Consider the following 14,427-nt stretch of genomic DNA (forward strand, 5'->3'; position numbering starts at 1 on the left):
CTCTTCAAAGGAAAAAAATCCTGCTCAGAGCAAGGGCAAAGTATTGCTGGCAAGATAGTTGTTTTTTGGAAAAAACAACACCCAACTGTATGTATCGCTAGATTTAGGCTTTCAAAAGTATAGATCTTATTTCATTAGATCGCAGTGAGGAGCGTCTCTCAGCAGAGTTAAACATCTTCCACCTGGTGTTGTGCTGATCATTAAATGTTGTTCCTTGTGATCACACATTTTATTTGGCAAAAATGGGGAACGCTGCCACAACCATGTGACTAAGGATCATGAATCTCAGACCCGCATATATCTTTAAATTCCACCAGGACGTATGCCGTCACCCCACACTCATCCACTTCCTGCCTCTTATTCTTTCTGCTGTGTTGGGTTACGATGTGTTGACAAAAAAACAGCGTCTGCTTGCGATCAGTGCTGTTGAAACGGCATCAAACCATTGATAATTCCTCGCATTTAATTTAATCTGACTGGTTTTGCCAGCAATCCAGGATTTTCAGTTTGACGTACTCTGTAACTGAGCTGTGTCTTTGTGGAACAGAGCAGTATTACAAAGATAAAGTTAAAATGACAGAATAATTAAGCCTCCTCTGCATGTCAAAGGCGGATTTGGGTTCAGTGGCGGCAAGTAAACTCATTACCACAGTCAAAACCTTGAAACTATGCTTCTGTGTCAATAAATTACTACACATTCTTCTCTATGCCGTGTTGTTATATGCGAGGCTGTGGAGGAACCTGTGCACCTTCACTTTGTCTGCTGTTTTTGTAAGCAGTCCTCTGACACAGTGACATAAATCAAGTTGCTGGGATGACTGGCGGCTGAGGCAGCGTCTCTTTGATCAGGCTTTGTGGAGACGCCCCATGTCTTCATCCTCAGCTGCTCCAGCAGCACCTGTTTACTAGTTCAGGCCTGTCTATTTGGAAAGCAGTGTTTAGCCTCTCAGTGTCACAGACTCATACATGACGCACACACACAACATCCACACAAAGGAATTTGGCTGATGCTCGGGGCAGGGTGGGTTTCAACCAACATGGATGCTCCTAATGCGCTAGACCCATACTGACTCTTGGCACTTGTTTCTCATATTCGACAGCTGCTCTAAATGTAAATCTGTTGCCTTTTGGAGAGTTCTGCCTCCTCTGGCTGTACCAGAGAAGAAAAATAGTTGGTGCATCATGACAAATGAAACAGCTTTGTTTCCCTGCTGAAGAAGTAACTTGGAGTAAGAGGGTTACTGAAGAAAAAAAACTTTCCAGAGAGAGCTGCAAGTTTCATAGACCAAAGTGTTATCAGAGGATGCAATGAAAGCACCTTTTCATCCCTCAAGTTTTTCTGGTACATAAATCCAGAGTTCTGAGGATTATGGTTGAAGGAGGTGTGGGTGGGCTTCATGTTCAGAATTTATCTCTATAGCAAAGAATCTAGGGCAATGTAAGAGTACAGTATATGTGCCCAATCTGCGATAACAAGCCACGCTAACAGCTCGCAGACGCACACACACACACACACCTCTGTCTGCTGTGGAGGCAGTTGTTCCCAGCCTCCACTGAAGGTGAGAGTAATTACATAAAAACCTGGCAACAATGAGTTCTCTGCCTGCGAGGCGGGGGCAGGGCACTTTTTCAAATGCATAATGAACTGCCTTGCAGGCCCTCTACTGATCAAACGAGTGTTTGATAGTGGCTTTGGTTTGAAAGAGGACTGAATATGTTTATTTGCATGTGGAGAAGTGAGTGACTTTGAGGTGGAGATCAGGCAGATTAGTGTTAACTGACATAGACCTGTGCAAACAGACACTCCCCCTGCATACAAGCAGGGCAGCGGCGCACTTCCTCGGAGCACTGGTTAGACCGAATGCAACATCAGACAGACCAGAGCGTGCCAACTCCTGCTACTTTTCAGATATTGTTCTCTCTCTCTCCTGCTAAGAGTTAATTGAGAAGATCGATACCCCTCTCATGTCTGTAAGCTAAATACGAAGATACATCCAACAGCTGGCTAATTTAGCTTAGCATAAAGGGGGAAAAACTAGCCTGGCTCTGTCCAAAGGTAACAAAATTTGTCAACCAGCACAGCTAAAGTGAGGATTTTGATACTTTGAAACAAAGCCAGGCTACACATATTTGTGTTGTAATATTGCTAAGCTAAGCTAACCATCTACTGGCATTAGCCTTATATTTAATGAACAGATTCAAGAGTGGTATCTAGCTCCCTGTCAATGGTAGCAAGTAGAACATGATGCACAGGTTCTCGACCATCACAGTGAAAGATATGCAAAATTCACAACAATTAGGAAGTGGGGTAGCGTTGGTACCCATGTGCTGCAAAGTGATGGAGAAGACAAGAGATTGTGTGGTTAGGGGGATGTGAATAGTCTGGTGTCAGCTGGAATCACAGGTTTACACTGTGGTAATTTTAAAAGCAGACTCTAATCTGCCCACCTTCCTTATCCACACTGCAAAGAGCTCTGATGGTTTTAAAACACAGCAGAATTACAGGAATGGTGGGTGGGCTTTCCTTTGTCAGTGGATATTCTCATATAGTTTGTGTGTCTTGTTTGTGACATATATATTGCTTTTATCTTGTATTGTTTTTGTATTATTGTCTTTACACTTGTTAAAGCACTTTTTAACTTGTTTTTGAAAAGTGCTCTACAAATAAAGATTATTATTATTATTATTATTATATACAGACGCACAAACTATTTTGTTCGTGTTGATGGTGATGTGTTTTTCAGGAAGGAAAATCATAAATTAAATCACATTAAGCACATACATGTATTTAACTGCATGTATGTGTGAGTGTATGTGTGTGAACCATACTCCTGTTTTGTCACTTGTAAGTGCCGTTTTCAGAGAAGCTATAAAGGCAGTGACAGGATTGATGGTGTTGTGGAGAGAGCAAGCATGACAGGATACTGTCTACATGTTTATATATTTTCATGTGCGTGAGTTTACAGACAGTATATGAGCTATAGAGACATAGACAGAGGGAGAGGGATGATGATGGATCTGGCAGGGCTCGTGAACACCGCTGGGAGAAAATGCCTGTGGTTCAAAGACACTCTCAGAAAACTTAACAAAGAAAGATGGCACAGAGGGGGAGAACATGAAAGGAAACTACACAATCATCTCTCACATAAACTTGGAGAAAACATCCTGGCCCTGCTGGCAGAATATACTGGATGCAGACATTGGACTATATTTACATAAACTCAGTGCAATGGACAGCAAAATACAAAATAACACGACTGCTACCCATTTAGTAATGATTTACTAACATAACTTTGGTTACAACTGTAAATTCTCCAAAACCTCACAACTGTCTTTTTTCACTCATAACCCACTTGCTATGCATACCAAATAAAACAAAACCTTAATTGTGGGCATCTAACTGGGCAACCAGAAAAGAAAACTATACATTATACTGTATTTAATGACTCATCTCTTTCGAGAACACTTTCTCTTATAACACCTCAGCACCATTTGCAAAGCAACAAGTGCTAGAATAGGTATGAAGATCCTTGACTTAAAAATAAAGTAAGTAAAGTAAAATAAATGCTGGCAGGTGTATTTTGCTACCTTTGGACAGAGCCAGTCTAACTGTCTCCCCCTGTTTGCAGTCTTTGTGCTAAGCACATACTGTATGAATCAATTTGCATATTTACAATTTAGACATGGACAGTGGTATCAGTCCTCTATGAACTCTCTGCAAGAAAGTGAATAAGCAAATTTCTCAACACACAATGACAGCAGGAAGAAGCATGCAAAAATGATAGTGTCTGTTTTTGCATCTGGCTTGCACACATGTACTGTAAGTATTTGCGATTCAGAGTCTTGTTTTTAAAAAGTTGTAAAACACAAACTGCTATTACTGCTCACGTGGCCAAATATTCTTTGGTATATGTCAAAATATACAGAGAAAATATGTTTCTTTTTTTCTTGCGGCATCAAGTTAATATGAATGGGCAAGCAGAACACATACCATGTGTTGGTCATCAGCAGTCCAAGACAATGTCCCATTTTGCTCACAGCTTGCTTTATGTACTGATAGGACTGGAAGCAATTTGGGATAAGTATCGAGGAACAGTTGAGGAGATGATGAATTACTTTATTGTTGCGACTGTATCTGATACCAGCGCTTGTATTCCTTTGAGTAATCAAGCTATGGCATAGCAAAAGAATCTCGGTTTCCTGGTCAGTGGTGGGGGGCCAGATTGTCTGGTCCTGATAATATTAATGAGAGTGATGGCAACAGCAGCTAATCTACACAGAGCAGGGGTCAGGACCCACTTATCTGGACAGAGTGGAAAATAATGGCCTGCTTATAGGGCCAATCTGTGATTACAGTATGACAACCCATACACTGTTGCCCCACCGTCTTTGTTTACATAGTAACTTACTGGCTTGGTGACATTTTTTTCACACTGAAATGTTTTTTAAACTGTCAACACTTGGATAAAATGTACTTGTATTTATCGTTGCTGTGGGTTAGAAAAGTTTCCAAAAGATTTACTTTCTTGTACATGTCAGCATCTTGAAGAACAGATGTGCGCGTAGCCAGGATTTAAATGGCCAAATAAAAAAACAACTGACTGTAGTCCATAAAACGGCTTTCATAAGTACAAGAGAGGCCCACGCCAAGGGCATGCCATCGCACTCTGTGGTAAAGGATGTTCCACCAAAGCAGGTGAACTGCACAACACCTGCACAGTGGGCTTATGAATGCTCACAATGTAGTGACTTTTAAGCAAGAATGGCGGATATGGAAATGAAGAACTAAATTTAGCACTCGATTTGATCATTGCCTTGGGTCACAGACAACACTTTGAACCAACTACGCTAGATTCCCAAAACAACACAAAGACAAGCCTCTATTCTTCTGCTCTTCAGAGGAGAGAAAGGAGCACTGCTGCAGACAACAACATGTTCTATTAAGCAGGAAACACATGACTTGATGTGGATGTGAACTGAATTGATGGGTGGCGCTGCTGTAGGAATGCCTCTCTGGTTGCAGCCAGTTTGCTTGTGTGCCTGAAAAATGTGTTTTGTCTGCTATCAAAAATATTTCTAGGACAGTTGTTGTCAACCTTTTTTCATCTGATGTACTCAGATCAATATCAAGAATCCCTTCACTGACCCCACCCGTCATGCTCCAAATGAAGTTGTCATTAGTTTGCATGCTACTGGAACCATTTACCCTTTATTTTTAGGTGATTAGTTCAACAACTTATCCATTAACTTTAGATAATTATTTCAACTGTTTATCATTCTAACTAACTATTTCAAACATTGATCAGTTACTTTTAGATTACTATTTTGACATTTCTTCTTGCTTGCTAACTAGTTTTCATGAAGTAAATATATTAACGATCAACATCACACCAAGTCGAAATGCTATTTGGATGTTTATTTTTCTCCTAAACACAAATTTGTGGATATATTTCTTTGATTACATTCTCTACCCCCTGGCAGCTGCAGAGGTATCCCCTGGGGTACAAGTGCCTCTGGCTGGGAATCACTGCTCGAGCAGGCAAGAAATTAACTGAGTCGACTTTAAACTGGAAGCAGTAATGCGTGTGCACTCATTAAGTGTTGTTTAACCCTGAGGAATCAGTCTTTCTGGTCTGAATGCAGCAAGAGGCTGGAAGCAGGTCGGGAGAGGTCAGAAAGGACAGCGAGAGCTTCTTATGTGAGTCGGACACTTTTGAGGACCACTGCAAGGGGCACTGAGTCACTTCATTGATATTCAAGGATTTGACCTGCCGACAACAGGGATGTCACTGAGGTTAAGACAGCCGTGCCTCTCTGTATTGTGCCGGGCCGAAAAGCCAGGGGGTCCCCAGCCCCCCCACCCCCCTCTGCGCGGTTGTCATGGTGAGCAAATCAGTCCGGCAGCACTATGTCACACTCATGTGGGCACATTCTCTCTTTCTTCCTCTCTTTCTTTTCTTTCTCTGACTTTTTATCATGCTGCTTCACCGAGGTGATTGCCAAAGAGAGCTTTATGTACACTGACAATCCCTTGTGTGTCACAAGCATCCCCATACATCTACAGAGCAAAGAAGAGAAGGATCTGAAAATCCAAGGGCTTCCCTTCCCAAAACGCATGGCAACAGACATATTTCCTCACTGTTGTGGGATCTGAGTGGGTGTTAAGTATCCAAGGACACATCGGGTCAGGTGGTGAATCCAAGCTGCTTGTCACCAAGTCCACAAAACAACAGCTGGAGCGGAGGACTGTTGCACCAGTTACACCTCATGTCAAGTGAGCATTATTACTTTGAGCTACTATTGTATCCTTACATTAGTCTGTTTAATAGTAAGGGACCACAGTAAAATGAAGTAAAGCTCACTGATGAGAGCAACGATCAATCAACAGAAATTCATTTGATTCACTCGCAGAGCACACGTTCTTCATAACCTTACTGTGTCTTATAATGGAAAACAATTGACTGATGTCTGGCGCTGCGCTGTCTTGTTGTCACACAAATATGTTCCTAGAGCCAATGTCAAGGAGATTAGGCTGAAGGGAAAATTGCAGTAGAGCTGGCGAGTTGTTGCTCTCAGGTGATGGGGCATGTCTGTGCTTCACCCTATCTGAACCTGACGGCTGCTGCGGTTGGCACTGTAATTATAGAGGATAGGCATAAATCACAGAGCAAGAGATTGGCGAGAGGGGGGGGGGGGGGGGGGGGGAGACATACAGAAAAAGTCCATAATAGCCTCAGGGCCACAGGAGGCCCTGAAACATACTGTTCCCTCCTAAATGCTCTCCCCCTCAGTCTCCTCAGTCCCTTCTTTTACTTTCTTTTCTTTCTTTCAGAGCTCTCACACACTCAAACACAAACACACACTTGCAGCCTGTCTCTCAGAGTTCACATCCGTCCTATGGCAGTTGGACAATAGTCGGCCCTTTACTGGTCCTGTGGGTTGCTGATTACACCATGCTCCTTCATCCAGCACACATTAAAGCAGTACGCACCAGACCACAGGAAATAATGGTTGCGACTGCTGATGTGGACCTATGCCACCCTTCTTGTTTCCACATCCCCCTGCAGGGAAATTTTATATTCTCTACAAAACGTGTCACAACCAGCATCATAAAGCAAATACCAGATTTAACCACATTTTACTTGGGGAATATACTCCTCTCATGTTTTTGGCAGACAGATGAGAGAGAAATAGTACATGGTATGCTGTACACCACTGTGGTTTTATAATTGGTAAGTGTTAGTGTAAAACAATTTAGTAGTCAGCACAGTGATTTAATAAAAAAAATAACTCTACTGAGTGCCACTCTTTAACCTCCTTTATATTTTAATTATTTTAGCTGTTAAACCACATTGGTTATATTTTAATAAGTCCCAGCCAGAATCAAGCTGGTGATGTTGCAATCAGCCCATGGTGTGCTTTTTAACCACTAGGTCCCAACATCAGTTTTATTATTGGGTGAAATGGGCACTTCAGCACATCCATAAAGTTGAGAGACAGATTTAAAAACAAGTCCTCCAAACTGAAAGACAAAAAACTGTACATAGTTGGTTCACAACATAAAGACATACAATAAAACAGACATAGACAAACACCCACTAAAAAATACAACTGAAAACAACAAAAGGGAAAGAAAGTACAGTATGTATGCTATAAACCCATGTATCTCAGTGTTTACAGATTTGCCTTTGTTTTGCCGTAGTATTGACAGCTTAGGAATCAGACAATTAACGCTGGGTTAGGCAATTTATTCCAGAAGCATTTTTTGTTATATTTGTTGATTCTTTTTACATCTCGACAGTAATAAATCAATCAAATGCATTGACACACAAAATTTTAAATCCGGTATCTGTGGCTGACGCAGGACTGTAATAAGCACTACATTCGGCCCAAATCTGCCTGCCTACCTGTGTGCACTCTGCCCACGCACTCATTGTGCATGAAAATATATTTTGGGGGAGTGGCTTTGGAGGGAGGGCTGTAGGTGGGATTTTTTTCAGTTGGATACTTTCAGAATCTGTCTCTAGCTAGTTCTAGCTAGGCCTTGCACTAAAAAAGAGCGAATGTTGTTTCGCGTTTTGCTGGTTTTCAGTCTCCACTAATTGCTCCCCTTGTAGTGCAATTATATAGTATCATTTCCCTTGACCAGTTCTGGGGCAAGGCCATTCACACACTTAAAAATCAATTTTAGAAATGAGAGACTGATAAAATTGTAAAAGCTTAATAAACTCAACTTTTTCTGACATTTACTACTACTATTGGCTAATTGGCTATAAGTTAGGGAACGCATGCAAAATCCACGCTGACTGCCATTATGAAACGGTAAACAAACAGTGGATTCACATGTTAAAGTCAAATATTTTATTGACCCAAACTTCCACCCCTACCTCCTCCTTCTGGACTTAGTCTCTATAACAAAGTGACACTACTTGCGTCTTTGAGAGTCATAATTTATACAGCCATTTCACTGTTAGGCATTTGTTAGATGACAAATGCTCTTGTTAAGTCAGGAGGACGGTCTGCCTCATGACAAGCAAACTGAACTTCATCTCTAAAGTCAGTGGAGTGCCCCTTTAAACAAAACAAAGCAACAAAAAAATGTTTCACAAATTGTTATAATCACCAGGGGGAAAGCACTTTTATTCATGCATACATGCGTAGTAAAGATAACCAGCATATAATCCTCATTGTATTCACAAAGGAAAATACCTCTTTTGAATACATCCCATAAAAGCAGCAAAAATGCTTAATCAGTCAAATACTGTAGCATTAAAGAAATGTCTAGAGAAAGTCTTTGATCTCGATTTCTTCATGCCTCCCATAGGGGAAAAGACTTCTTCCAAAAAATGAGAAAGAAGAAAATACATATCCTGACAAGCTCTAAATGTGATAGTAGCAAAGAAGCACACTGCAGGTCTCAAACAATTACTGAACCGTTTGCTTTTAATATAGCGTAATTGGTAATATTTTTATTTGCCTGACATTAGATCTTTATGGATATTTACAGTCAACAATAAACAATATCCAGTCAGCTGTTATTGAAGAACATATCAAGATATCAGGAGAACCAAATCTTTCTGATTGGCATTGTCAGTGGTACTATACCTATATGTATATATATGTATGTATCATTAAATCTGACATTACACTTCTGTTCAACAAGCAGTATTCAACACTGAAGGGAAAATCTACAAAATCAAGTGAGTCTGAATGATTTCATCCTTTGAGCTGTGACAGAGTGAATTGTGGAGTCTGCAGCCACTCGAATTAGGACATGTGGAAATGAACATATCTCTGCCGCAGCTGCAATACGCTTTTACTATATCAGACAGAGATGTAGACACTGCACTCAAGGTCAGTGCTTTTCATGTAAAGATAAGGTTGCTAAGAAGACAATCAACACTTCCCATTGCATTTAGAGCCAAATACTATAATGTGGCTTCCACTGATCCATAAAATCATTAACAAGTAGCTTTTAACAGGTTCCAAGGACCACAGCTTACTTTTTGAATAAAATATAAACAAGGGAAAATATCAAACCCATTAATCTTTCATTAAGCTCGCCGGATAAAAAAGAATCGCTTAAAGTATCATTCGTTACCATCACTGCAAGTGCAAAAGCCCCCTGCTAACATCAAAGGCTTCTCAAAGAAACAGAGTGGGAGAGAGTCAGTTAGCTGAATTTGGCTGAGAACCAGCTTGTGGTTTGGTTTTAATTTCGACTGACTCATATTGGCACTGAGGAGGAAATGAGGACCCGGCCCATAATGGTTTTTGTGGCATCAAGGCCTTTTTGAGCAAACACTTGCATAAACAATGCACTGCCGTTATTAAAAGAGCCACGGAGTCAGACTGGATGTTGACAAAGGTTGAAAGCTCATCCTCGTCTTTGTGTCATGGAAAGATCAGAGGCTTCTCACGGCCAAAGAATCGGGAGACTCCATTTCAAATACATGTACAACACACACACACACACACATGCATGCACTCACACTTGTGCAGCAGGAGTATCGGGGAGTGGCTGGCAGGTTTGTGAGGGCGATCTAACATCACTCTTTGGAAGAAGACTTCTCCTGCTTTGTATGTTTGGGCAGGGCATCTTTGCACTGCAACTATTTTGTAACAGTGGATGATCGTAAAGCACCACAATTGTGGTTCATGACACATTCAACACTTGTACTTTAGAACTGGCCATTGACAGACAGATAAGCCACTGTTTACCTGAAAATAACACAATGATGTTCTTGCTGGCACCCTGTCTTTTCCATTAGCTCTCTTGCTGTCGTTTGAAAGCACACAAACAGCCTGGCAGTAATGCCAAGTAGGTTAATAACATGCAGTGGATTAAGGTTTTAGTATAGCTCTGCACTGCTACTATACTAAAGAACTGATTTACCAGGAAATAAAATAAACCTATCCCAGTGTTTTCTCCTGACCTGCATCCTCATGCTGAGGTACACAACCGTCGAAATGCAGTGAAACATTTATTTTCGTCTACAGTACACAAAGCCTTCAATTGATTTCAGAGGCCCAATGTATTACATGAGTTAGTCATGGCTCATACTGAATTAAACATGGGAAGAAGAGTTTCTTTTTATCTACAGCCAAAGTGCTAAATATGACCACTGCAACTGATACTCGCCTACTTCAAATCCTCCCTTTGATAGTGAAAGCGTAGGAGCTTCAAATGTATCAGTTTGTCTTCATTTTCTAATGGGTTTTAGTCGCAAACACTGGTTGATGTTTGCAACTGGAAACTAAATTTTACAAAGCACTCTTTTCTGCCTTGTTCCCTGCAGAGCAAACATGTCATAGTTACATTTTGGTTAGTCTTTCATTTCTGCATTTATTCTTTGTTTCCTGCGCAGGTAGATTTAATCAACCAACAGCAGGGTGACAGTTTCCCTCCAAATCATCTCTGTTAGGTGCAATAATAATTACACTGGACATGAAGAGACAGGCTTTTGTGATCTCCCACTGTTCTTTGGAGTTAGATGATAGTTAGATAATGCTCTGTTCATCTCAGAGATGTCACAGACGTGTGTTTCTGGTTGTGTGGGACTCATCTTTGCTGGTGTGGAGTTGTGATATTTTTGGACAAGCAAGGATGAAAGCCCGGGGTCCTGTGGCTAATGAGATACCGAGGCAGTGGGAATGATGGTTTTAATTACTGCCCAGGCCTGGTCTAAAGGGGGTGATTGCTGAAGAGCATGCTGAGTGTCCTAGGTTGGGAGTTCAGACCGATGCCAGTCATGCTGTGCCTGGCTGCCTTTGATGCTCACTCCCCTCTGCTTTATTCCCACATTGTGCTTATTAGAGTCTTTGCTGCTGATGCTTCACTGCACCTTTGTTTAAACCAATGCTTCGGACAAAGAGAGGCATAACCACCGAGATTTCAACTTCAAACCCCCAGAAAGTTTCAGTGATGCAGAAGACAACTTAATCTTTTGGGGAAATTAAATCTGCAGCAACTCCCATTGTGCGGTGGCTCCCTGGCACACAGGAGATAGATTGTGAGTTTGCTCGCCGGAGATGGTGGGAGATTTGCTGTTGAATAATCAAAAGGAAGGTGTCCGAGGGTTAGCATCCAACAAAACATGCAAACTAAAGCCGCTAAAACTAGGAATTGCTTCTGAAATGATGAAAATGAGAATATTCATCTCAGCTATCTGCTCACATTTCAGGTGGAGAAATCTACAGTATATTCACAGGCAGGCTGTGAGTCCTCCATCTCCTTGGCTGCTCCCAGCAGGAGGGTGTTGCTACGTGTTTGCTCTCTGTTCTCCGGTAGCCCAGCTGTGGACCAACCCTTGTTGACTTTGCAGAGATCACATGGCATCCTCACTGTGGCCGGCTCCAAGGGGGCGCTGCCTCTGTAGGATCCTTATATGGTCAGCACAGGTCTCCTGCTCCTTCTCCTGCTGTCTTCCTTTACCCTCAGCCTCTCCCAAAAAAGGGGGGGGGGGAGGCTTGGGCTGGCTAGCAGAGCATATTCACAAACAAAACATTATTTTTTTTATTCTTTCATGCAACAGCTAAATGTTGCCATTTCTTCCTCTTAGCAAACTGAAAAATGATTGTTCTCTTCTTTACTTCACTGTTGCAGTTGTTTACTTTAGCAGACAAATTCAAGCCCATTGAATCAAAATCTTTTCTGCCCAGATTTCCTGTATCTGTAGACACAAATAATCTTAAACAAGTCAAGGCCACCAGCCAAAGGTTTTTGTTATCAAATGAACAGGAAATGGTATTTGCCAAACAAATGAAACCTGAATGGCATATGTCCTTGGTGCTCAAGCTTGCAGAAAGTGTAGATAAGAGGTTGAATCATGATGATGTGTGAACCCAGTTGATGTTTTGGTTTTGTAACAATTCAGCCATAGTGTGTGTATATTTTTAAGGATTATTTTTGGCTGTGTAGTTTACAAGAATGCGTTCCTGAAAGACTTGGAAGAGAAAGAAGCCATCATATGTGACAATGATTATGAGTCTGATTCAAACCCTTAACATCACATGTACATTCTGTTCTCTGGTCCTGGCCTGTAGCCCCTGTTCAGTGTCAGTCTGACCCACAAGCCCTTATCATCTTTGCTGCTCGTAGTTTCAGCTTCCTCATCAAATACATGCGGGGGAAAAAACAGTCATTAGTAAAGCAAGAAATCTGAGAGCTGAGCCAACATTACTTTGCCACTTAGATTACAATATTAAGCTTCCTTGTAAATATAAATATACCAGGACTTCAAAATGCAAAGAATATACTGTTTACAATGTGTATAAAATGTGACAAATGAAATACTTGATTTACGTATTGGTGATCATAGTGTTAAGATTAAGATTAAAAACAGCAAATTAACTGAAATCTGTTAGTTTTGTGCACAAAAATAAAACATTTTACTTAAATTGTGATAGAATAGAAAAATAAATTTTCCTCTTTACATTGGACGGGAAGATGGTGGAAGAATTAGAGACTGTGCCAAAAAATGTTTAGCATGAAAGTTCATTCTCTGACTTGGAAACAAAATAAAAACCCAAACTCAAGGTCCACTTACAAGCTTTTTTTGGAGCTTTCAATTGCATCTTCCTTAGTGAATGGAACTTACTTAGCTGCTTGGTTGATAACTTCTTCTTCATATGTCATAACTGTTGGCAGCATCAGATGTATCCACTTAATACTATTTTATATTACAACCATACCGTATTATTAAATTAAATTTATTTATTAATTAATCATTTAGTCATCAGTGAAACTTGAATGTTTTGGGGAAGAAAATCATGTCTTGTGCTATTTTTAGAATCTGCTTGGAAGTTTTCTTCTCCTTCTGATGCCAGACTGCTATTGGAAGTGAACCTCAGTGATTTTGACAATACCAACTGTGCGCCGTCGCTAACAAAGCAGGAAACCGTTGTGGTGTTTTCAGTATAAATAGAACACCAGTTTGTTTGAGATTGAACGTACTTTATGCTTGGTTTGACTGATTATTCTGCATGGGCTTAGAAACTCCATGGTGCAAGTGTGTGTGTGTTTGTCAGTGAGATGCAGTGCCTGTGTCTTTTTTAAGGGGAACACGCTGATGCAGAGCAGATTAGGTTCCACGGCAGGCGGGAGAATAATCTAATTTTCCTAACCCGCTTACTGATATCATGGCATGGTAGATCCATATTATTTAGAATCCCCTCTTGTTCTAGTTTTCAGTTCAAGCTAAATAGAAATCCTGTGATTTGTGTAGAACTGAAGCTTTCATCATGTTTTGCCTTTAACATTTCAAACGGGAAGTGAGGTTGAATGCTATGGATATTTACCAAACTGTATTAATACAGGCACATGTTCCTGACAGCGATGGAGGCGACGATGATGACATACTTGGTCATGATGATAATAATGTAAGAATGAAGGGTGTGTATTTTGTGAAAGTGCAGCCAGTTTGATATACTAACTGTGATGCATGTTTCCTTTCATCAGCTTTGGGCTGCAGTATCTCACAGAGCGTGATTAGCGTAAGCGTGGAATCCACACCACTGGGGGCTGCAGGGCAAGCTTGAAGCCTGAAGCGTATTCATCAACGTCCCCGGCAGGGTGCACCTTTCTCAGCCTCACACCGCTCAGCTTGCGGCCCTCTCCCTGGCCACATTTTCGTCTTTTTCTTTCATTTTTACTATTTTTTTCTAAGGCCTTTGTTGTTTTTTTAAGAGATAGCATGATTTTTGAAGAAAACTTTTTTATTATTACAGCTTTTACCGTAATATGCCATTTGTGTCAGGTGCATATTGTTCAACATTTTGACAACATAATAGTACTATGTGTGTATGTGTTAAATTGCATCTGTAACTGTTCACATGCTCAATGACAGATACGCCCTAGTGGACTTCTGTGTCTTATGCGACTCTCTGTGTGACTTTCCCTTTTTACCCCACAATCAGGCTTGATGA

This window comes from Micropterus salmoides, unplaced genomic scaffold (assembly GCF_014851395.1).
Source record: "Micropterus salmoides isolate LMB-PRFRI ecotype aquatic unplaced genomic scaffold, ASM1485139v1 Ms_hic_scaffold_7, whole genome shotgun sequence".
NCBI classification, from domain to species: domain Eukaryota; kingdom Metazoa; phylum Chordata; class Actinopteri; order Centrarchiformes; family Centrarchidae; genus Micropterus; species Micropterus salmoides.